The sequence below is a fragment of the Mesoplodon bidens genome (genome assembly GCF_964165515.1).
Source record: "Mesoplodon bidens genome assembly, contig: HAP1_SCAFFOLD_94, whole genome shotgun sequence".
Lineage (NCBI taxonomy): Eukaryota > Metazoa > Chordata > Mammalia > Artiodactyla > Ziphiidae > Mesoplodon > Mesoplodon bidens.
In genome coordinates, this window is record NW_027671809.1 from 1,855,351 (window position 1) to 1,882,437 (window position 27,087).

The 27,087-nt window shown below is 42.7% G+C and overlaps 1 long non-coding RNA gene across 1 annotated transcript in view; it reads left to right on the forward strand.

The window, feature by feature from the left end:
- Nucleotides 1–2,890: 2,890 nt before the first annotated feature.
- LOC308611018 overlaps nucleotides 2,891–27,087 on the forward strand; it is a 38,416-nt gene continuing 14,219 nt past the window's right edge. Inside the window, exon 1 of the long non-coding RNA XR_014014750.1 lies at nucleotides 2,891–3,057. This is a non-coding gene — a long non-coding RNA (uncharacterized lncRNA). The remainder of the gene's footprint in view (nucleotides 3,058–27,087) is intronic.

Genomic DNA, 27,087 nt, shown 5'->3' on the forward strand with positions numbered 1-27,087 from the left:
GGAATATTACTCGGCCATAAAAAGGAATGAAACTGGGTCATTTGTAGAGACATCGATGGATCTAGAGACTGTCATACAGAATGAAGTAAGTCAGAAAGAGGAAAACAAATATTGTATATTAATGCATATATGTGGAACCTAAAAAATGGTACAGATGAACTGGTTTGCAGGGAAGAAATAGAGACACAGAGGTAGAGAACAAACGTATGGACACCAAGTGTGGGAAGCCATGGGGTGGTGGTGGTGGGATGAGTTGGGAGTTTGAGATTGACCTGTATACATGTATATGCATAAAATAGATAACTAATAGTAAGCCGCTGTATAAAAAAGTAAATAAAATTAAATTTCAAAATTTTAAAATATAAAATTTAAAAATAAAACAGAAAAAAGTTCTTCCCTTCACACAGATGTATTTATAGGAATGAATTATTTCCATGCTTATATCTATAAATACATAAAAGAGGAATAAAATCTAAATTGAACCATAAACGAAAAAAAACCCTGAACCCACCATTTATACAGAGGAAAATCCTATCAGGGCACTTGCTCCAGCGGTAAACAATTCTGAAATTGGTCATAGGTGGGGAATCATCTCCCATACAGCCAGCAACCCACCCCCCATGCAAGGAGCGTCCTCATTGCAAAGCTGGGGGACCGTGCCGAGGCATCTCTGAATAAAGGTGAGCTGAGCCCCAGGCCAGCTGCTGCTGAACTGTTCCCACCCTTCCCAGGTAAAACACCTGAATATGTACAAAGGCTTGAAAGCCTAGAGGAAGGGCCGTGGAGCCACACCAGCGACAGCACGCAGGCCAACTTGGTGACTGCAGGCCAGCCAGGGTGATCCTGGCCCCGGGCGCTCTTCCGGAAGCTTTCCATTGTCCTGCCTGAGATACCCCTCTTGTCCCGGCCCCCACTGCTTTTTTCCTTCCTCAACTCTGTCCGGAGAGAAATTCCAGCGGAAGGTATGGGTGACACATCCTCTTCTTTACAGGTGGCAGCCTGGCAACTCCTGCAGAAAGGCCAGCAGAACCCCACTCACACCGGGCCGCCAACAAAGCTGTGGCCCCTCACTCCCTCCCACCAGCACAGCCCCGAGACTGCTGACGGGGCAGAGAATATGGAGTCAGGCACAGCTTCAGGGGCTATTGCTGCCTGGAGCGCTGTTTATATTGACCTCAACCAGGCAGACCTGGGGAGGGCCGGCCGGCAGGGTAAGGCTGCCCAGGTCAGCTAATCCACAACCCTCAGGGAATCACATTGTTGAAAATGGACCTCGCTAAGGCAGAATAGAAGCCAAGGAAAATAAGGACACAATGCCATTTGCAGCACCGTAGATGAGTCTAGAGGTAATCACGTGACTTGGAGTAAGTCAGAAAGTGAAAGACACATATCATTTCATATCACTTATAGGTGTTACCTAAAATAGAAACCAGGGCAGTCATTTCCACTGAGAAGTGCAATCATAGATTCATTAAACAAACTTATGGTTCACCAATGGAAAGGTGTGAGGATAGGTTTCATTACGATATCGGGGTTAACAGACATATACAAACAGAGGTGACATATATAATCACCAAAGACCTACGGAATACCAAGAGAAGACTACTCAACATTCTGTCATAACGTACATGGGAAAAGGATCCCAGGAAGAACAGACATCTGTATATGTGTAAAAGAACCACATCTTCCACACCTACAACAAGCCAAACATTGTAATCAAACTTGCTATAATAAAAAATAAAAAAATTAAATTAAAAATACGAACAAGAAGTAGGGAGTCAAACTTGAGGGGCTTTCTCCTGGCACATTCCATTCTAAATTCCAATCTAGAACATGACTTCCATTGAGGCTCTGTTGCCCTAGTAACCAGATGTGTTAAGGGAGAAATGCTGCCACCTAGTGGCCGTTTCACACAACAGCATCTTTAATCCCAGTGCTAATGGTCAGTTGATATTCAAAATCATTGCAGGCCTGTAAATGACACCTGCCCTGAAAACAAATCCTGGGGTCACATATCGACCAAAAAATTTAAAGGACGTCCATATTTCAAAACGACCGTTTTTCAAAAGGCATATTTTATGCACATTAGTGTTCTGCTTCTTTTTCTTTCTTTCTTTTTTTGGTTAAAAACACGGGAATGGAAAAAGGCATCCCTCAGAAGGGGCGAAAATAGTTGCAAACGAATCAATGGACAAAGGTTTAATCTCCAATATATATAAACAGCTCATGCAGCTTATTAAAAAAACAAACAACCCAATACAAAAATGGGCAGAAGATCTAAAGAGACGTTTCTTCAAAGAAGACACAGAGATGGCCAAGTCGCACATGAAAAGCTGCTCAAGAGCACTAATTATTAGAGAGATGCAAATCAAAACTACAATGAGGTATCACCTCACACCTGTTAGAATCGGCATCATCAGAAAATCTACAGACAACAAATTCTGGGGAGGGTGTGGACAAAAGGAGCCCTCTTCCACTATTGGTGGGAATGTAAATTGATACAGTCACTATGGAGAACAGTATGGAGTTTCCTTTAAAAAACGAGAAATAGAATTACCATCTGACCCAGCAATCCCACTTTTGGGCATATACCCAGAGACAACCATAAATCAAAAAGGCACATTGACCACAAGGTTCATTGCAGCACTATTTACAATAGCCAGTTAATGGAAGCAACCTAAATGCCCACAGACAGATGAATGGATAAAGATGGGGTACATATATAAAATGGAATATTACTCGGCCATAAAAAGGAATGAAACTGGGTCATTTGTAGAGACATCGATGGATCTAGAGACTGTCATACAGAATGAAGTAAGTCAGAAATAGGAAATCAAATATTTTATATTAATGCATATATGTGGAACCTAAAAGATGGTACAGATGAACTGGTTTGCAGGGAAGAAACAGAGACACAGAGGTAGAGAACAAACGTATGGACACCAAGTGTGGGAAGCCATGGGGTGGTGGTGGTGGGATGAGTTGGGAGATTGGGATTGACCTGTATACATGTATATGCATAAAATACATAACTAATAATAAGCCGCTGTATAAAAAGTAAATAAAATTAAATTTCAAAATTTTAAAATATAAAATTTAAAAATAAAACAGAAAAATGTTCTTCCCTTCACACAGATGTATTTATAGGAATGAATTATTTCCATGTTATATCTATAAATACATAAAAGAGGAATAAAATCTAACTTGAACCATAAACGAAAAAAAACCCTGAACCCACCAGTTATACAGAGGAAAACCCTATCAGGGCACTTGCTCCAGCGGTAAACAATTGTGAAATTGGTCAGAGGTGGGGAATCATCTCCCATACAGCCAGCAACCCACCCCCCATGCAAGGAGCGTCCTCATTGCAAAGCTGGGGGACCGTGCCGAGGCATCTCTGAATAAAGGTGAGCTGAGCCCCAGGCCAGCTGCTGCTGAACTGTTCCCACCCTTCCCAGGTAAAACACCTGAATATGTACAAAGGCTTGAAAGCCTACAGGAAGGGCCGTGGAGCCACACCAGCGACAGCACGCAGGCCAACTTGGTGACTGCAGGCCAGCCAGGGTGATCCTGGCCCCGGGCGCTCTTCCGGAAGCTTTCCATTGTCCTGCCTGAGATACCCCTCTTGTCCCGGCCCCCACTGCTTTTTTCCTTCCTCACCTCTGTCCGGAGAGAAATTCCAGCGGAAGGTATGGGTGACACATCCTCTTCTTTACAGGTGGCAGCCTGGCAACTCCTGCAGAAAGGCCAGCAGAACCCCACTCAACCGGGCCACAAACAAAGCTGTGGCCCCTCACTCCCTCCCACAAGCACAGCCCCGAGACTGCTGACGGGGCAGAGAATATAGACTCAGGCACAGCTTCAGGGGCTATTGCTGCCTGGAGCGCTGTTTATATTGACCTCAACCAGGCAGACCTGGGGAGGGCCGGCCGGCAGGGTAAGGCTGCCCAGGTCAGCTAATCCACAACCCTCAGGGAATCACATTGTTGAAAATGGACCTCGCTAAGGCAGAATAGAAGCCAAGGAAAATAAGGACACAATGCCATTTGCAGCACCGTAGATGAGTCTAGAGGTAATCACGTGACTTGGAGTAAGTCAGAAAGTGAAAGACACATATCATTTCATATCACTTATAGCTGTTACCTAAAATAGAAACCAGGGCAGTCATTTCCACTGAGAAGTGCAATCGTAGATTCATTAAACAAACTTATGGTTCACCAATGGAAAGGTGTGAGGATTGGTTTCATTACGATATCGGGGTTAACAGACATATACAAACAGAGGTGACATATATAATCACCAAGACCTACGGAATACCAAGAGAAGACTACTCAACATTCTGTCATAACGTACATGGGAAAAGGATCCCAGGAAGAACAGACATCTGTATATGTGTAAAAGAACCACATCTTCCACACCTACAACAAGCCAAACATTGTAATCAAACTTGCTATAATAAAAAATAAAAAAATTAAATTAAAAATACGAACAAGAAGTAGGGAGTCAAACTTGAGGTGCTTTCTCCTGGCACAATCCATTCTCAATTCCAATCTAGAACAGGACGTCCATTGAGGCTCTGTTGCCCTAGTAACCAGATGTGTTAAGGGAGAACTGCTGCCACCTAGTGGCCGTTTCACACAACAGCAGCTTTAATCCCAGTGCTAATGGTCAGTTGATATTCAAAATCATTGCAGGCCTGTAAATGACACCTGCCCTGAAAACAAATCCTGGGGCCACATATCAACCAAAAAATTTAAAGGACGTCCATATTTCAAAACGACCGTTTCAAAAGGCATATTTTATGCACATTAGTGTTCTGCTTCTTTTTCTTTCTTTCTTTTTTGGTTAAAAACACGGGAATGGAAAAAGGCATCCCTCAGAAGGGGCGAAAATAGTTGCAAACGAATCAATGGACAAAGGTTTAATCTCCAATATATATAAACAGCTCATGCAGCTTATTAAAAAAACAAACAACCCAATACAAAAATGGGCAGAAGATCTAAAGAGACGTTTCTTCAAAGAAGACACAGAGATGGCCAAGACGCACATGAAAATCTGCTCAAGAGCACTAATTATTAGAGAGATGCAAATCAAAACTACAATGAGGTATCACCTCACACCTTTTAGAATCGGCATCATCAGAAAATCTACAGACAACAAATTCTGGGGAGGGTGTGGACAAAAGGAGCCCTCTTCCACTATTGGTGGGAATGTAAATTGATACAGTCACTATGGAGAACAGTATGGAGTTTCCTTTAAAAAACGAGAAATAGAATTACCATCTGACCCAGCAATCCCACTTTTGGGCATATACCCAGAGGCAACCATAAATACAAAAGGCACATTCACCACAAGGTTCATTGCAGCACTATTTACAATAGCCAGGTAATGGAAGCAAACTAAATACCCACAGACAGATGAATGGATAAAGATGGGGTACATATATAAAATGGAATATTACTCGGCCATAAAAAGGAATGAAACTGGGTCATTTGTAGAGACATCGATGGATCTAGAGAATGTCATACAGAATGAAGTAAGTCAGAAAGAGAAAAACAGATATTGTATTTTAATGCATATATGTGGAACCTAGAAAAATGGTACAGATGAACTGGTTTGCAGGGAAGAAACAGAGACACAGAGGTAGAGAACAAACGTATGGACACCAAGTGAGGGAAGCCATGGGGTGGTGGTGGTGGGATGAGTTGGGAGTTTGAGATTGACCTGTATACAGGTATATGCATAAAATACATAACTAATAATAAGCCGCTGTATAAAAAAGTAAATAAAATTAAATTTCAAAATTTTAAAATATAAAATTTAAAAATAAAACAGAAAAATGTTCTTCCCTTCACACAGATGTATTTATAGGAATGAATTATTTCCATGCTTATATCTATAAATACATAAAAGAGGAATAAAATCTAACTTGAACCATAAACGAAAAAAACCCCTGAACCCACCAGTTATACAGAGGAAAACCCTATCAGGGCACTTGCTCCAGCGGTAAACAATTCTGAAATTGGTCAGAGGTGGGGAATCATCTCCCATACAGCCAGCAACCCACCCCCCATGCAAGGAGCGTCCTCATTGCAAAGCTGGGGGACCGTGCCGAGGCATCTCTGAATAAAGGTGAGCTGAGCCCCAGGCCAGCTGCTGCTGAACTGTTCCCACCCTTCCCAGCTAAAACACCTGAATATGTACAAAGGCTTGAAAGCCTAGAGGAAGGGCCGTGGAGCCACACCAGCGACAGCACGCAGGCCAACTTGGTGACTGCAGGCCAGCCAGGGTGATCCTGGCCCCGGGCGCTCTTCCGGAAGCTTTCCATTGTCCTGCCTGAGATACCCCTCTTGTCCCGGCCCCCACTGCTTTTTTCCTTCCTCACCTCTGTCCGGAGAGAAATTCCAGCGGAAGGTATGGGTGACACATCCTCTTCTTTACAGGTGGCAGCCTGGCAACTCCTGCAGAAAGGCCAGCAGAAACCCACTCACACCACGCCACCAACAAAGCTGTGGCCCCTCACTCCCTCCCACCAGCACAGTCCCGAGACTGCTCACGGGGCAGAGAATATGGAGTCAGGCACAGCTTCAGGGGCTATTGCTGCCTGGAGCGCTGTTTATATTGACCTCAACCAGGCAGACCTGGGGAGGGCCGGCCGGCAGGGTAAGGCTGCCCAGGTCAGCTAATCCACAACCCTCAGGGAATCACATTGTTGAAAATGGACCTCGCTAAGGCAGAATAGAAGCCAAAGAAAATAAGGACACAATGCCATTTGCAGCACCGTAGATGAGTCTAGAGATAATCACGTGACTTGGAGTAAGTCAGAAAGTGAAAGACACATATCATTTCATATCACTTATAGGTGTTACCTAAAATAGAAACCAGGGCAGTCATTTCCACTGAGAAGTGCAATCATAGATTCATTAAACAAACTTATGGTTCACCAATGGAAAGGTGTGAGGATTGGTTTCATTACGATATCGGGGTTAACAGACATATACAAAGAGAGGTGACATATATAATCACCAAAGACCTACGGAATACCAAGAGAAGACTACTCAACATTCTGTCATAACGTACATGGGAAAAGGATCCCAGGAAGAACAAACATCTGTATATGTGTAAAAGAACCACATCTTCCACACCTACAACAAGCCAAACATTGTAATCAAACTTGCTATAATAAAAAATAAAAAAATTAAATTAAAAATACGAACAAGAAGTAGTGAGACAAACTTGAGGGCCTTTCTCCTGGCACATTCCATTCTAAATTCCAATCTAGAACAGGACTTCCACTGAGGCTCTGTTGCCCTAGTAACCAGAATTGGTAAGGGAGAACTGCTGCCACCTTGTGGCCGTTTCACACAACAGCAGCTTTAATCCCAGTGCTAATGGTCTGTTGATATTCAAAATCATTGCAGGCCTGTAAATGACACCTGCCCTGAAAACAAATCCTGGGGCCACATATCGACCAAAAAATTTAAAGGACGTCCATATTTCAAAACGACCGTTTCAAAAGGCATATTTTATGAACATTAGTGTTCTGCTTCTTTTTCTTTCTTTCTTTTTTGGTTAAAAACACGGGAATGGAAAAAAGCATCCCTCAGAAGGGGCGAAAATAGTTGCAAACGAATCAATGGACAAAGGTTTAATCTCCAATATATATAAACAGCTCATGCAGCTTATTAAAAAAACAAACAACCCAATACAAAAATGGGCAGAAGATCTAAAGAGACGTTTCTTCAAAGAAGACACAGAGATGGCCAAGACGCACATGAAAAGCTGCTCAAGAGCACTAATTATTAGAGAAATGCAAATCAAAACTACAATGAGGTATCACCTCACACCTGTTAGAATCGGCATCATCAGAAAATCTAAAAACAACAAATTCTGGGGAGGGTGTGGACAAAAGGAGCCCTCTTCCACTATTGGTGGGAATGTAAATTGATACATTCACTATGGAGAACAATATGGAGTTTCCTTTAAAAAACTAGAAATAGAATTACCATCTGACCCAGCAATCCCACTTTTGGGCATATACCCAGAGACAACCATAAATCAAAAAGGCACATTCACCACAAGGTTCATTGCAGCACTATTTACAATAGCCAGGTAATGGAAGCAACATAAATGCCCACAGACAGATGAATGGATAAAGATGGGGTACATATATAAAATGGAATATTACTCGGCCATAAAAAGGAATGAAACTGGGTCATTTGTAGAGACATCGATTGATCTAGAGACTGTCATACAGAATGAAGTTAGTCAGAAAGAGGAAAACAAATATTGTATATTAATGCATATATGTGGAACCTAAAAAATGGTACAGATGAACTGGTTTGCAGGGAAGAAATAGAGACACAGAGGCAGAGAACAAACGTATGGACACCAAGTGTGGGAAGCCATGGGGTGGTGGTGGTGGGATGAGTTGGGAGTTTGAGATTGACCTGTATACATGTATATGCATAAAATACATAACTAATAATAACCCACTGTATAAAAAAGTAAATAAAATTAAATTTCAAAATTTTAAAATATAAAATTTAAAAATAAAACAGAAAAAAGTTCTTCCCTTCACACAGATGTATTTATAGGAATGAATTATTTCCATGCTTATATCTATAAATACATAAAAGAGGAATAAAATCTAACTTGAACCATAAACGAAAAAAAACCCTGAACCCACCAGTTATACAGAGGAAAACCCTATCAGGGCACTTGCTCCAGCGGTAAACAATTCTGAAATTGGTCAGAGGTGGGGAATCATCTCCCATACAGCCAGCAACCCACCCCGCATGCAAGGAGCGTCCTCATTGCAAAGCTGGGGGACCCTGCCGAGGCATCTCTGAATAAAGGTGAGCTGAGCCCCAGGCCAGCTGCTGCTGAACTGTTCCCACCCTTCCCAGGTAAAACACCTGAATATGTACAAAGGCTTGAAAGCCTACAGGAAGGGCCGTGGAGCCACACCAGCGACAGCACGCAGGCCAACTTGGTGACTGCAGGCCAGCCAGGGTGATCCTGGCCCCGGGCGCTCTTCCGGAAGCTTTCCATTGTCCTGCCTGAGATACCCCTCTTGTCCCGGCCCCCACTGCTTTTTTCCTTCCTCACCTCTGTCCGGAGAGAAATTCCAGCGGAAGGTATGGGTGACACATCCTCTTCTTTACAGGTGGCAGCCTGGCAACTCCTGCAGAAAGGCCAGCAGAACCCCACTCACACCGGGCCACCAACAAAGCTGTGGCCCCTCACTCCTTCCCACCAGCACAGCCCCGAGACTGCTCACGGGGCAGAGAATATGGACTCAGGCACAGCTTCAGGGGCTATTGCTGCCTGGAGCGCTGTTTATATTGACCTCAACCAGGCAGACCTGGGGAGGGCCGGCCGGCAGGGTAAGGCTGCCCAGGTCAGCTAATCCACAACCCTCAGGGAATCACATTGTTGAAAATGGACCTCGCTAAGGCAGAATAGAAGCCAAGGAAAATAAGGACACAATGCCATTTGCAGCACCGTAGATGAGTCTAGAGGTAATCACGTGACATGGAGTAAGTCAGAAAGTGAAAGACACATATCATTTCATATCACTTATAGGTGTTACCTAAAATAGAATCCAGGGCAGTCATTTCCACTGAGAAGTGCAATCATAGATTCATTAAACAAACTTATGGTTCACCAATGGAAAGGTGTGAGGATTGGTTTCATTACGATATCGGGGTTAACAGACATATACAAACAGAGGTGACATATATAATCACCAAAGACCTACGGAATACCAAGAGAAGACTACTCAACATTCTGTCATAACGTACATGGGAAAAGGATCCCAGGAAGAACAGACATCTGTATATGTGTAAAAGAACCACATCTTCCACACCTACAACAAGCCAAACATTGTAATCAAACTTGCTATAAAAAAAATAAAAAAATTAAATTAAAAATACGAACAAGAAGTAGGGAGTCAAACTTGACTGGCTTTCTCCTGGCACATTCCATTCTAAATTCCAATCTAGAACACGACTTCCATTGAGGATCTGTTGCCCTAGTAACCAGATGTGTTAAGGGAGAACTGCTGCCAGCTGGTGGCCGTTTCACACAACAGCAGCTTTAATCCCAGTGCTAATGGTCTGTTGATATTCAAAATCATTGCAGGCCTGTAAATGACACCTGCCCTGAAAACAAATCCTGGGGCCACATATCGACCAAAAAATTTAAAGGACGTCCATATTTCAAAACGACCGTTTCAAAAGGCATATTTTATGAACATTAGTGTTCTGCTTCTTTTTCTTTCTTTCTTTTTTGGTTAAAAACACGGGAATGGAAAAAAGCATCCCTCAGAAGGGCCGAAAATAGTTGCAAACGAATCAATGGACAAAGGTTTAATCTCCAATATATATAAACAGCTCATGCAGCTTATTAAAAAAACAAACAACCCAATACAAAAATGGGCAGAAGATCTAAAGAGACGTTTCTTCAAAGAAGACACAGAGATGGCCAAGACGCACATGAAAAGCTGCTCAAGAGCACTAATTATTAGAGAAATGCAAATCAAAACTACAATGAGGTATCACCTCACACCTGTTAGAATCGGCATCATCAGAAAATCTAAAAACAACAAATTCTGGGGAGGGTGTGGACAAAAGGAGCCCTCTTCCACTATTGGTGGGAATGTAAATTGATACATTCACTATGGAGAACAATATGGAGTTTCCTTTAAAAAACTAGAAATAGAATTACCATCTGACTCAGCAATCCCACTTTTGGGCATATACCCAGAGACAACCATAAATCAAAAAGGCACATTCACCACAAGGTTCATTGCAGCACTATTTACAATAGCCAGGTAATGGAAGCAACCTAAATGCCCACAGACAGATGAATGGATAAAGATGGGGTACATATATAAAATGGAATATTACTCGGCCATAAAAAGGAATGAAACTGGGTCATTTGTAGAGACATCGATTGATCTAGAGACTGTCATACAGAATGAAGTTAGTCAGAAAGAGGAAAACAAATATTGTATATTAATGCATATATGTGGAACCTAAAAAATGGTACAGATGAACTGGTTTGCAGGGAAGAAATAGAGACACAGAGGCAGAGAACAAACGTATGGACACCAAGTGTGGGAAGCCATGGGGTGGTGGTGGTGGGATGAGTTGGGAGTTTGAGATTGACCTGTATACATGTATATGCATAAAATACATAACTAATAATAACCCACTGTATAAAAAAGTAAATAAAATTAAATTTCAAAATTTTAAAATATAAAATTTAAAAATAAAACAGAAAAAAGTTCTTCCCTTCACACAGATGTATTTATAGGAATGAATTATTTCCATGCTTATATCTATAAATACATAAAAGAGGAATAAAATCTAACTTGAACCATAAACGAAAAAAAACCCTGAACCCACCAGTTATACAGAGGAAAACCCTATCAGGGCACTTGCTCCAGCGGTAAACAATTCTGAAATTGGTCAGAGGTGGGGAATCATCTCCCATACAGCCAGCAACCCACCCCGCATGCAAGGAGCGTCCTCATTGCAAAGCTGGGGGACCGTGCCGAGGCATCTCTGAATAAAGGTGAGCTGAGCCCCAGGCCAGCTGCTGCTGAACTGTTCCCACCCTTCCCAGGTAAAACACCTGAATATGTACAAAGGCTTGAAAGCCTACAGGAAGGGCCGTGGAGCCACACCAGCGACAGCACGCAGGCCAACTTGGTGACTGCAGGCCAGCCAGGGTGATCCTGGCCCCGGGCGCTCTTCCGGAAGCTTTCCATTGTCCTGCCTGAGATACCCCTCTTGTCCCGGCCCCCACTGCTTTTTTCCTTCCTCACCTCTGTCCGGAGAGAAATTCCAGCGGAAGGTATGGGTGACACATCCTCTTCTTTACAGGTGGCAGCCTGGCAACTCCTGCAGAAAGGCCAGCAGAACCCCACTCACACCGGGCCACCAACAAAGCTGTGGCCCCTCACTCCCTCCCACCAGCACAGCCCCGAGACTGCTGACGGGGCAGAGAATATGGAGTCAGGCACAGCTTCAGGGCCTATTGCTGCCTGGAGCGCTGTTTATATTGACCTCAACCAGGCAGACCTGGGGAGGGCCGGCGGGCAGGGTAAGGCTGCCCAGGTCAGCTAATCCACAACCCTCAGGGAATCACATTGTTGAAAATGGACCTCGCTAAGGCAGAATAGAAGCCAAGGAAAATAAGGACACAATGCCATTTGCAGCACCGTAGAAGAGTCTAGAGGTAATCACGTGACTTGGAGTAAGTCAGAAAGTGAAAGACACATATCATTTCATATCACTTATAGGTGTTACCTAAAATAGAAACCAGGGCAGTCATTTCCACTGAGAAGTGCAATCATAGATTCATTAAACAAACTTATGGTTCACCAATGGAAAGGTGTGAGGATTGGTTTCATTACGATATCGGGGTTAACAGACATATACAAACAGAGGTGACATATATAATCACCAAAGACCTACGGAATACCAAGAGAAGACTACTCAACATTCTGTCATAACGTACATGGGAAAAGGATCCCAGAAAGAACAGACATCTGTATATGTGTAAAAGAACCACATCTTCCACACCTACAACAAGCCAAACATTGTAATCAAACTTGCTATAATAAAAAATAAAAAAATTAAATTAAAAATACGAACAAGAAGTAGGGAGTCAAACTTGAGGGGCTTTCTCCTGGCACATTCCATTCTCAATTCCAATCTAGAACAGGACGTCCATTGAGGCTCTGTTGCCCTAGTAACCAGATGTGTTAAGGGAGAACTGCTGCCAGCTAGTGGCCATTTCACACAACAGCAGATTTAATCCCAGTGCTAATGGTCAGTTGATATTCAAAATCATTGCAGGCCTGTAAATGACACCTGCCCTGAAAACAAATCCTGGGGCCACGTATCGAACAAAAAATTTAAAGGACGTCCATATTACAAAACGACCGTTTCAAAAGGCATATTTTATGCACATTAGTGTTCTGCTTCTTTTTCTTTCTTTCTTTTTTGGTTAAAAACACGGGAATGGAAAAAGTCATCCCTCAGAAGGGGCGAAAATAGTTGCAAACGAATCAATGGACAAAGGTTTAATCTCCAATATATATAAACAGCTCATGCAGCTTATTAAGAAAACAAACAACCCAATACAAAAATGGGCAGAAGATCTAAAGAGACGTTTCTTCAAAGAAGACACAGAGATGGCCAAGACGAACATGAAAAGCTGCTCAAGAGCACTAATTATTAGAGAAATGCAAATAAAAACTACAATGATGTATCAACTCACACCTGTTAGAATCGGCATCATCAGAAAATCTACAAACAACAAATTCTGGGGAGGGTGTGGACAAAAGGAGCCCTCTTCCACTACTGGTGGGAATGTAAATTGATACAGTCACTATGGAGAACAGTATGGAGTTTCCTTTAAAAAACTAGAAATAGAATTACCATCTGACCCAGCAATCCCACTTTTGGGCATATACCCAGAGACAACCATAAATCAAAAAGGCACATTCACCACAAGGTTCATTGCAGCACTATTTACAATAGCCAGGTAATGGAAGCAACCTAAATGCCCACAGACAGATGAATGGATAAAGATGGGGTACATATATAAAATGGAATATTACTCGGCCATAAAAAGGAATGAAACTGGGTCATTTATAGAGACATCGATGGATCTAGAGACTGTCATACAGAATGAAGTTAGTCAGAAAGAGGAAAACAAATATTGTATATTAATGCATATATGTGGAACCTAAAAAATGGTACAGATGAACTGGTTTGCAGGGAAGAAATAGAGACACAGAGGTAGAGAACAAACGTATGGACACCAAGTGTGGGAAGCCATGGGGTGGTGGTGGTGGGATGAGTTGGGAGTTTGAGATTGACCTGTATACATGTATATGCATAAAATACATAACTAATAATAACCCACTGTATAAAAAAGTAAATAAAATTAAATTTCAAAATTTTAAAATAAAAAAGAAAAAAGTTATTCCCTTCACACAGATGTATTTATAGGAATGAATTATTTCCATGCTTATATCTATAAATACATAAAAGAGGAATAAAATCTAACTTGAACCATAAACGAAAAAAAACCCTGAACCCACCAGTTATACAGTGGAAAACCCTATCAGGGCACCTGCTCCAGCGGTAAACAATTCTGAAATTGGTCAGAGGTGGGGAATCATCTCCCATACAGCCAGCAACCCACACCCCATGCAAGGAGCGTCCTCATTTCAAAGCTGGGGGACCGTGCCGAGGCATCTCTGAATAAAGGTGAGCTGAGCCCCAGGCCAGCTGCTGCTGAACTGTTCCCACCCTTCCCAGGTAAAACACCTGAATATGTACAAAGGCTTGAAAGCCTAGAGGAAGGGCCGTGGAGCCACACCAGCGACAGCACGCAGGCCAACTTGGTGACTGCAGGCCAGCCAGGGTGATCCTGGCCCCGGGCGCTCTTCTGGAAGCTTTCCATTGTCCTGCCTGAGATACCCCTCTTGTCCCGGCCCCCACTGCTTTTTTCCTTCCTCACCTCTGTCCGGAGAGAAATTCCAGCGGAAGGTATGGGTGACACATCCTCTTCTTTACAGGTGGCAGCCTGGCAACTCCTGCAGAAAGGCCAGCAGAACCCCACTCACACCGGGCCACCAACAAAGCTGTGGCCCCTCACTCCCTCCCACCAGCACAGCCCCGAGACTGCTGACGGGGCAGAGAATATGGAGTCAGGCACAGCTTCAGGGGCTATTGCTGCCTGGAGCGCTGTTTATATTGACCTCAACCAGGCAGACCTGGGGAGGGCCGGCCGGCAGGGTAAGGCTGCCCAGGTCAGCTAATCCACAACCCTCAGGGAATCACATTGTTGAAAATGGACCTCGCTAAGGCAGAATAGAAGCCAAGGAAAATAAGGACACAATGCCATTTGCAGCACCGTAGATGAGTCTAGAGGTAATCACGTGACTTGGAGTAAGTCAGAAAGTGAAAGACACATATCATTTCATATCACTTATAGGTTTTACCTAAAATAGAAACCAGGGCAGTCATTTCCACTGAGAAGTGCAATCATAGATTCATTAAACAAACTTATGGTTCACCAATGGAAAGGTGTGAGGATTGGTTTCATTACGATATCGGGGTTAACAGACATATACAAACAGAGGTGACATATATAATCACCAAAGACCTACGGAATACCAAGAGAAGACTACTCAACATTCTGTCATAACGTACATGGGAAAAGGATCCCAGAAAGAACAGACATCTGTATATGTGTAAAAGAACCACATCTTCCACACCTACAACAAGCCAAACATTGTAATCAAACTTGCTATAATAAAAAATAAAAAAATTAAATTAAAAATACGAACAAGAAGTAGGGAGTCAAACTTGAGGGGCTTTCTCCTGGCACATTCCATTCTCAATTCCAATCTAGAACAGGACGTCCATTGAGGCTCTGTTGCCCTAGTAACCAGATGTGTTAAGGGAGTACTGCTGCCAGCTAGTGGCCGTTTCACACAACAGCAGCTTTAATCCCAGTGCTAATGGTCAGTTGATATTCAAAATCATTGCAGGCCTGTAAATGACACCTGCCCTGAAAACAAATCCTGGGGCCACATATCGACCAAAAAATTAAAAGGACGTCCATATTTCAAAACGACCGTTTCAAAAGGCATATTTTATGCACATTAGTGTTCTGCTTCTTTTTCTTTCTTTCTTTTTTGGTTAAAAACACGGGAATGGAAAAAGTCATCCCTCAGAAGGGGCGAAAATAGTTGCAAACGAATCAATGGACAAAGGTTTAATCTCCAATATATATAAACAGCTCATGCAGCTTATTAAGAAAACAAACAACCCAATACAAAAATGGGCAGAAGATCTAAAGAGACGTTTCTTCAAAGAAGACACAGAGATAGCCAAGACGCACATGAAAAGCTGCTCAAGAGCACTAATTATTAGAGAAATGCAAATAAAAACTACAATGATGTATCAACTCACACCTGTTAGAATCGGCATCATCAGAAAATCTACAAACAACAAATTCTGGGGAGGGTGTGGACAAAAGGAGCCCTCTTCCACTATTGGTGGGAATGTAAATTGATACATTCACTATGGAGAACAGTATGGAGTTTCCTTTAAAAAACTAGAAATAGAATTACCATCTGACCCAGCAATCCCACTTTTGGGCATATACCCAGAGACAACCATAAATCAAAAAGGCACATTCACCACAAGGTTCATTGCAGCACTATTTACAATAGCCAGGTAATGGAAGCAACCTAAATGCCCACAGACAGATGAATGGATAAAGATGGGGTACATATATAAAATGGAATATTACTCGGCCATAAAAAGGAATGAAACTGGGTCATTTGTAGAGACATCGATGGATCTAGAGACTGTCATACAGAATGAAGTTAGTCAGAAAGAGGAAAACAAATATTGTATATTAATGCATATATGTGGAACCTAAAAAATGGTACAGATGAACTGGTTTGCAGGGAAGAAATAGAGACACAGAGGCAGAGAACAAACGTATGGACACCAAGTGTGGGAAGCCATAGGGTGGTGGTGGTGGGATGAGTTGGGAGTTTGAGATTGACCTGTATACATGTATATGCATAAAATACATAACTAATAATAACCCGCTGTATAAAAAATTAAATAAAATTTCAAAATTTTAAAATATAAAATTTAAAAATAAAACAGAAAAAAGTTCTTCCCTTCACACAGATGTATTTATAGGAATGAATTATTTCCATGCTTATATCTATAAATACATAAAAGAGGAATAAAATCTAACTTGAACCATAAACGAAAAAAAACCCTGAACCCACCAGTTATACAGAGGAAAACCCTATCAGGGCACTTGCTCCAGCGGTAAACAATTCTGAAATTGGTCATAGGTGGGGAATCATCTGCCATACAGCCAGCAACCAACCCCCCATGCAAGGAGCGTCCTCATTGCAAACCTGGGGGACCGTGCCGAGGCATCTCTGAATAAAGGTGAGCTGAGCCCCAGGCCAGCTGCTGCTGAACTGTTCCCACCCTTCCCAGGTAAAACACCTGAATATGTACAAAGGCTTGAAAGCCTAGAGGAAGGGCCGTGGAGTCACACCAGCGACAGCATGCAGGCCAACTTGGTGACTGCAGGCCAGCCAGGGTGATCCTGGCCCCGGGCGCTCTTCCGGAAGCTTTCCATTGTCCTGCCTGAGATACCCCACCTGTCCCGGCCCCCACTGCTTTTTTCCTTCCTCACCTCTGTCCGGAGAGAAATTCCAGCGGAAGGTATGGGTGACACATCCTCTTCTTTACAGGTGGCAGCCTGGCAACTCCTGCAGAAAGGCCAGCAGAACCCCACTCACACCGGGCCACCAACGAAGCTGTGGCCCCTCACTCCCTGCCACCAGCACAGCCCCGAGACTGCTGACGGGGCAGAGAATATGGAGTCAGGGACAGCTTCAGGGGCTATTGCTGCCTGGAGCGCTGTTTATATTGACCTCAACCAGGCAGACCTGGGGAGGGCCGGCCGGCAGGGTAAGGCTGCCCAGGTCAGCTAATCCACAACCCTCAGGGAATCACATTGTTGAAAATGGACCTCGCTAAGGCAGAATAGAAGCCAAGGAAAATAAGGACACAATGCCATTTGCAGCACCGTAGATGAGTCTAGAGGTAATCACGTGACTTGGAGTAAGTCAGAAAGTGAAAGACACATATCATTTCATATCACTTATAGCTGTTACCTAAAATAGAAACCAGGGCAGTCATTTCCAGTGAGAAGTGCAATCATAGATTCATTAAACAAACTTATGGTTCACCAATGGAAAGGTGTGAGGATTGGTTTCATTACGATATCGGGGTTAACAGACATATACAAACAGAGGTGACATATATAATCACCAAAGACCTACGGAATACCAAGAGAAGACTACTCAACATTCTGTCATAACGTACATGGGAAAAGGATCCCAGGAAGAACAGACATCTGTATATGTGTAAAAGAACCACATCTTCCACACCTACAACAAGCCAAACATTGTAATCAAACTTGCTATAATAAAAAATAAAAAAATTAAATTAAAAATACGAACAAGAAGTAGGGAGTCAAACTTGAGGGGCTTTCTCCTGGCACATTCCATTCTCAATTCCAATGTAGAACAGGACTTCCATTGAGGCTCTGTTGCCCTAGTAACCAGATGTGTTAAGGGAGAACTGCTGCCAGCTAGTGGCCGTTTCACACAACAGCAGCTTTAATCCCAGTGCTAATGGTCAGTTGTTATTCAAAATCATTGCAGGCCTGTAAATGACACCTGCCCTGAAAACAAATCCTGGGGCCACATATCGACCAAAAAATTTAAAGGACGTCCATATTTCAAAACGACAGTTTCAAAAGGCATATTTTATGCACATTAGTGTTCTGCTTCTTTTTCTTTCTTTCTTTTTTGGTTAAAAACACGGGAATGGAAAAAGGCATCCCTCAGAAGGGGCGAAAATTGTCGCAAACGAATCAATGGACAATGGTTTAATCTCCAATATATATAAACAGCTCATGCAACTTATTAAGAAAACAAACAACCCAATACAAAAATGGGCAGAAGATCTAAAGAGACGTTTCTTCAAAGAAGACACAGAGATGGCCAAGACGCACATGAAAAGCTGCTCAAGAGCACTAATTATTAGAGAAATGCAAATCAAAACTACAATAAGGTATCACCTCACACCTGTTAGAATCGGCATCATCAGAAAATCTACAAACAACAAATTCTGGGGAGGGTGTGGACAAAAGGAGCCCTCTTCCACTATTGGTGGGAATGTAAATTGATACAGTCACTATGGAGAACAGTATGGAGTTTCCTTTAAAAAACTAGAAATAGAATTACCATCTGACCCAGCAATCCCACTTTTGGGCATATACCCAGAGACAACCATAAATCAAAAAGGCACATTCACCACAAGGTTCATTGCAGCACTATTTACAATAGCCAGGTAATGGAAGCAAACTAAATGCCCACAGACAGATGAATGGATAAAGATGGGGTACATATATAAAATGGAATATTACTCGGCCATAAAAAGGAATGAAACTGGGTCATTTGTAGAGACATCGATTGATCTAGAGACTGTCATACAGAATGAAGTTAGTCAGAAAGAGGAAAACAAATATTGTATATTAATGCATATATGTGGAAGCTAAAAAATGGTACAGATGAACTGGTTTGCAGGGAAGAAATAGAGACACAGAGGCAGAGAACAAACGTATGGACACCAAGTGTGGGAAGCCATGGGGTGGTGGTGGTGGGATGAGTTGGGAGTTTGAGATTGACCTGTATACATGTATATGCATAAAATACATAACTAATAATAACCCACTGTATAAAAAAGTAAATAAAATTAAATTTCAAAATTTTAAAATATAAAATTTAAAAATAAAACAGAAAAAAGTTCTTCCCTTCACACAGATGTATTTATAGGAATGAATTATTTCCATGCTTATATCTATAAATACATAAAAGAGGAATAAAATCTAACTTGAACCATAAACGAAAAAAAACCCTGAACCCACCAGTTATACAGAGGAAAACCCTATCAGGGCACTTGCTCCAGCGGTAAACAATTCTGAAATTGGTCAGAGGTGGGGAATCATCTCCCATACAGCCAGCAACCCACCCCGCATGCAAGGAGCGTCCTCATTGCAAAGCTGGGGGACCGTGCCGAGGCATCTCTGAATAAAGGTGAGCTGAGCCCCAGGCCAGCTGCTGCTGAACTGTTCCCACCCTTCCCAGGTAAAACACCTGAATATGTACAAAGGCTTGAAAGCCTACAGGAAGGGCCGTGGAGCCACACCAGCGACAGCACGCAGGCCAACTTGGTGACTGCAGGCCAGCCAGGGTGATCCTGGCCCCGGGCGCTCTTCCGGAAGCTTTCCATTGTCCTGCCTGAGATACCCCTCTTGTCCCGGCCCCCACTGCTTTTTTCCTTCCTCACCTCTGTCCGGAGAGAAATTCCAGCGGAAGGTATGGGTGACACATCCTCTTCTTTACAGGTGGCAGCCTGGCAACTCCTGCAGAAAGGCCAGCAGAACCCCACTCACACCGGGCCACCAACAAAGCTGTGGCCCCTCACTCCCTCCCACCAGCACAGCCCCGAGACTGCTGACGGGGCAGAGAATATGGAGTCAGGCACAGCTTCAGGGCCTATTGCTGCCTGGAGCGCTGTTTATATTGACCTCAACCAGGCAGACCTGGGGAGGGCCGGCGGGCAGGGTAAGGCTGCCCAGGTCAGCTAATCCACAACCCTCAGGGAATCACATTGTTGAAAATGGACCTCGCTAAGGCAGAATAGAAGCCAAGGAAAATAAGGACACAATGCCATTTGCAGCACCGTAGAAGAGTCTAGAGGTAATCACGTGACTTGGAGTAAGTCAGAAAGTGAAAGACACATATCATTTCATATCACTTATAGGTGTTACCTAAAATAGAAACCAGGGCAGTCATTTCCACTGAGAAGTGCAATCATAGATTCATTAAACAAACTTATGGTTCACCAATGGAAAGGTGTGAGGATTGGTTTCATTACGATATCGGGGTTAACAGACATATACAAACAGAGGTGACATATATAATCACCAAAGACCTACGGAATACCAAGAGAAGACTACTCAACATTCTGTCATAACGTACATGGGAAAAGGATCCCAGAAAGAACAGACATCTGTATATGTGTAAAAGAACCACATCTTCCACACCTACAACAAGCCAAACATTGTAATCAAACTTGCTATAATAAAAAATAAAAAAATTAAATTAAAAATACGAACAAGAAGTAGGGAGTCAAACTTGAGGGGCTTTCTCCTGGCACATTCCATTCTCAATTCCAATCTAGAACAGGACGTCCATTGAGGCTCTGTTGCCCTAGTAACCAGATGTGTTAAGGGAGAACTGCTGCCAGCTAGTGGCCATTTCACACAACAGCAGCTTTAATCCCAGTGCTAATGGTCAGTTGATATTCAAAATCATTGCAGGCCTGTAAATGACACCTGCCCTGAAAACAAATCCTGGGGCCACGTATCGAACAAAAAATTTAAAGGACGTCCATATTACAAAACGACCGTTTCAAAAGGCATATTTTATGCACATTAGTGTTCTGCTTCTTTTTCTTTCTTTCTTTTTTGGTTAAAAACACGGGAATGGAAAAAGTCATCCCTCAGAAGGGGCGAAAATAGTTGCAAACGAATCAATGGACAAAGGTTTAATCTCCAATATATATAAACAGCTCATGCAGCTTATTAAGAAAACAAACAACCCAATACAAAAATGGGCAGAAGATCTAAAGAGACGTTTCTTCAAAGAAGACACAGAGATGGCCAAGACGCACATGAAAAGCTGCTCAAGAGCACTAATTATTAGAGAAATGCAAATAAAAACTACAATGATGTATCAACTCACACCTGTTAGAATCGGCATCATCAGAAAATCTACAAACAACAAATTCTGGGGAGGGTGTGGACAAAAGGAGCCCTCTTCCACTACTGGTGGGAATGTAAATTGATACAGTCACTATGGAGAACAGTATGGAGTTTCCTTTAAAAAACTAGAAATAGAATTACCATCTGACCCAGCAATCCCACTTTTGGGCATATACCCAGAGACAACCATAAATCAAAAAGGCACATTCACCACAAGGTTCATTGCAGCACTATTTACAATAGCCAGGTAATGGAAGCAACCTAAATGCCCACAGACAGATGAATGGATAAAGATGGGGTACATATATAAAATGGAATATTACTCGGCCATAAAAAGGAATGAAACTGGGTCATTTATAGAGACATCGATGGATCTAGAGACTGTCATACAGAATGAAGTTAGTCAGAAAGAGGAAAACAAATATTGTATATTAATGCATATATGTGGAACCTAAAAAATGGTACAGATGAACTGGTTTGCAGGGAAGAAATAGAGACACAGAGGTAGAGAACAAACGTATGGACACCAAGTGTGGGAAGCCATGGGGTGGTGGTGGTGGGATGAGTTGGGAGTTTGAGATTGACCTGTATACATGTATATGCATAAAATACATAACTAATAATAACCCACTGTATAAAAAAGTAAATAAAATTAAATTTCAAAATTTTAAAATAAAAAAGAAAAAAGTTCTTCCCTTCACACAGATGTATTTATAGGAATGAATTATTTCCATGCTTATATCTATAAATACATAAAAGAGGAATAAAATCTAACTTGAACCATAAACGAAAAAAAACCCTGAACCCACCAGTTATACAGAGGAAAACCCTATAAGGCACTTGCTCCAGTGGTAAACAATTCTGAAATTGGTCAGAGGTGGGGAATCATCTCCCATACAGCCAGCAACCCACCCCGCATGCAAGGAGCGTCCTCATTGCAAAGCTGGGGGACCGTGCCGAGGCATCTCTGAATAAAGGTGAGCTGAGCCCCAGGCCAGCTGCTGCTGAACTGTTCCCACCCTTCCCAGCTAAAACACCTGAATATGTACAAAGGCTTGAAAGCCTAGAGGAAGGGCCGTGGAGCCACACCAGCGACAGCACGCAGGCCAACTTGGTGACTGCAGGCCAGCCAGGGTGATCCTGGCACCGGGCGCTCTTCCGGAAGCTTTCCATTGTCCTGCCTGAGATACCCCTCTTGTCCCGGCCCCCACTGCTTTTTTCCTTCCTCACCTCTGTCCGGAGAGAAATTCCAGCGGAAGGTATGGGTGACACATCCTCTTCTTTACAGGTGGCAGCCTGGCAACTCCTGCAGAAAGGCCAGCAGAACCCCACTCACACCGGGCCACCAACAAAGCTGTGGCCCCTCACTCCTTCCCACCAGCACAGCCCCGAGACTGCTCACGGGGCAGAGAATATGGAGTCAGGCACAGCTTCAGGGGCTATTGCTGCCTGGAGCGCTGTTTATATTGACCTCAACCAGGCAGACCTGGGGAGGGCCGGCCGGCAGGGTAAGGCTGCCCAGGTCAGCTAATCCACAACCCTCAGGGAATCACATTGTTGAAAATGGACCTCGCTAAGGCAGAATAGAAGCCAAGGAAAATAAGGACACAATGCCATTTGCAGCACCGTAGATGAGTCTAGAGGTAATCACGTGACTTGGAGTAAGTCAGAAAGTGAAAGACACATATCATTTCATATCACTTATAGGTGTTACCTAAAATAGAATCCAGGGCAGTCATTTCCACTGAGAAGTGCAATCATAGATTCATTAAACAAACTTATGGTTCACCAATGGAAAGGTGTGAGGATTGGTTTCATTACGATATCGGGGTTAACAGACATATACAAACAGAGGTGACATATATAATCACCAAAGACCTACGGAATACCAAGAGAAGACTACTCAACATTCTGTCATAACGTACATGGGAAAAGGATCCCAGGAAGAACAGACATCTGTATATGTGTAAAAGAACCACATCTTCCACACCTACAACAAGCCAAACATTGTAATCAAACTTGCTATAATAAAAAATAAAAAAATTAAATTAAAAATACGAACAAGAAGTAGGGAGTCAAACTTGAGGGGCTTTCTCCTGGCACATTCCATTCTAAATTCCAATCTAGAACACGACTTCCATTGAGGATCTGTTGCCCTAGTAACCAGATGTGTTAAGGGAGAACTGCTGCCAGCTAGTGGCCGTTTCACACAACAGCAGCTTTAATCCCAGTGCTAATGGTCAGTTGATATTCAAAATCATTGCAGGCCTGTAAATGACACCTGCCCTGAAAACAAATCCTGGGGCCACATATCGACCAAAAAATTTAAAGGACGTCCATATTTCAAAACGACCGTTTCAAAAGGCATATTTTATGAACATTAGTGTTCTGCTTCTTTTTCTTCCTTTCTTTTTTGGTTAAAAACACGGGAATGGAAAAAAGCATCCCTCAGAAGGGGCGAAAATAGTTGCAAACGAATCAATGGACAAAGGTTTAATCTCCAATATATATAAACAGCTCATGCAGCTTATTAAAAAAACAAACAACCCAATACAAAAATGGGCAGAAGATCTAAAGAGACGTTTCTTCAAAGAAGACACAGAGATGGCCAAGACGCACATGAAAAGCTGCTCAAGAGCACTAATTATTAGAGAAATGCAAATCAAAACTACAATGAGGTATCACCTCACACCTGGTAGAATCGGCATCATCAGAAAATCTAAAAACAACAAATTCTGGGGAGGGTGTGGACAAAAGGAGCCCTCTTCCACTATTGGTGGGAATGTAAATTGATACAGTCACTATGGAGAACAGTATGGAGTTTCTTTAAAAAACTAGAAATAGAATTACCATCTGACCCAGCAATCCCACTTTTGGGCATATACCCAGAGACACCATAAATCAAAAAGGCACATTCACCACAAGGTTCATTGCAGCACTATTTACAATAGCCAGGTAATGGAAGCAACCTAAATGCCCACAGACAGATGAATGGATAAAGATGGGGTACATATATAAAATGGAATATTACTCGGCCATAAAAAGGAATGAAACTGGGTCATTTGTAGAGACATCGATTGATCTAGAGACTGTCATACAGAATGAAGTTAGTCAGAAAGAGGAAAACAAATATTGTATATTAACGCATATATGTGGAACCTAAAAAATGGTACAGATGAACTGGTTTGCAGGGAAGAAATAGAGACACAGAGGTAGAGAACAAACGTATGGACACCAAGTGTGGGAAGCCATGGGGTGGTGGTGGTGGGATGAGTTGGGAGTTTGAGATTGACCTGTATACATGTATATGCATAAAATACATAACTAATAATAACCCACTGTATAAAAAAGTAAATAAAATTAAATTTCAAAATTTAAAAATAAAACAGAAAAAAGTTCTTCCCTTCACACAGATGTATTTATAGGAATGAATTATTTCCATGCTTATATCTATAAATATATAAAAGAGGAATAAAATCTAACTTGAACCATAAACGAAAAAAAACCCTGAACCCACCAGTTATACAGAGGAAAACCCTATCAGGGCACTTGCTCCAGCGGTAAACAATTCTGAAATTGGTCAGAGGTGGGGAATCATCTCCCATACAGCCAGCAACCCACCCCCCATGCAAGGAGCGTCCTCATTGCAAACCTGGGGGACCGTGCCGAGGCATCTCTGAATAAAGGTGAGCTGAGCCCCAGGCCAGCTGCTGCTGAACTGTTCCCACCCTTCCCAGGTAAAACACCTGAATATGTACAAAGGCTTGAAAGCCTAGAGGAAGGGCCGTGGAGCCACACCAGCGACAGCACGCAGGCCAACTTGGTGACTGCAGGCCAGCCAGGGTGATCCTGGCCCCTGGCGCTCTTCCGGAAGCTTTCCATTGTCCTGCCTGAGATACCCCTCTTGTCCCGGCCCCCACTGCTTTTTTCCTTCCTCACCTCTGTCCGGAGAGAAATTCCAGCGGAAGGTATGGGTGACACATCCTCTTCTTTACAGGTGGCAGCCTGGCAACTCCTGCAGAAAGGCCAGCAGAACCCCACTCACACCGGGCCACCAACAAAGCTGTGGCCCCTCACTCCCTCCCACCAGCACAGCCCCGAGACTGCTGATGGGGCAGAGAATATGGAGTCAGGCACAGCTTCAGGGGCTATTGCTGCCTGGAGCGCTGTTTATATTGACCTCAACCAGGCAGACCTGGGGAGGGCCGGGCGGCAGGGTAAGGCTGCCCAGGTCAGCTAATCCACAACCCTCAGGGAATCACATTGTTGAAAATGGACCTCGCTAAGGCAGAATAGAAGCCAAGGAAAATAAGGACACAATGCCATTTGCAGCACCGTAGATGAGTCTAGAGGTAATCACGTGACTTGGAGTAAGTCAGAAAGTGAACGACACATATCATTTCATATCACTTATAGCTGTTACCTAAAATAGAAACCAGGGCAGTCATTTCCACTGAGAAGTGCAATCATAGATCCATTAAACAAACTTATGGTTCACCAATGGAAAGGTGTGAGGATTGGTTTCATTACGATATCGGGGTTAACAGACATATACAAACAGAGGTGACATATATAATCACCAAAGACCTACGGAATACCAAGAGAAGACTACTCAACATTCTGTCATAACGTACATGGGAAAAGGATCCCAGGAAGAACAGACATCTGTATATGTGTATAAGAACCACATCTTCCACACCTACAACAAGCCAAACATTGTAATCAAACTTGCTATAATAAAAAATAAAAAAAATTAAATTAAAAATACGAACAAGAAGTAGGGAGTCAAACTTGAGGGGCTTTCTCCTGGCACATTCCATTCTAAATTCCAATCTAGAACACGAAGTCCATTGAGGCTCTGTTGCCCTAGTAACCAGATGTGTTAAGGGAGAACAGCTGCCAGCTAGTGGCCTTTTCACACAACAGCAGCTTTAATCCCAGTGCTAATGGTCAGTTGATATTCAAAATCATTGCAGGCCTGTAAATGACACCTGCCCTGAAAACAAATCCTGGGGCCACATATCGACCAAAAAATTTAAAGGACGTCCATATTTCAAAACGACCGTTTCAAAAGGCATATTGTATGCACATTAGTGTTCTGCTTCTTTTTCTTTCTTTCTTTTTTGGTTAAAAACACGGGAATGGAAAAAGTCATCCCTCAGAAGGGGCGAAAATAGTTGCAAACGAATCAATGGACAAAGGTTTAATCTCCAATATATATAAACAGCTCATGCAACTTATTAAGAAAACAAACAACCCAATACAAAAATGGGCAGAAGATCTAAAGAGACGTTTCTTCAAAGAAGACACAGAGATGGCCAAGACGCACATGAAAAGCTGCTCAAGAGCACTAATTATTAGAGAAATGCAAATCAAAACTACAATAAGGTATCACCTCACACCTGTTAGAATCGGCATCATCAGAAAATCTACAAACAACAAATTCTGGGGAGGGTGTGGACAAAAGGAGCCCTCTTCCACTATTGGTGGGAATGTAAATTGTTACAGTCACTATGGAGAACAGTATGGAGTTTCCTTTAAAAAACTAGAAATAGAATTACCATCTGACCCAGCAATCCCACTTTTGGGCATATACCCAGAGACAACCATAAA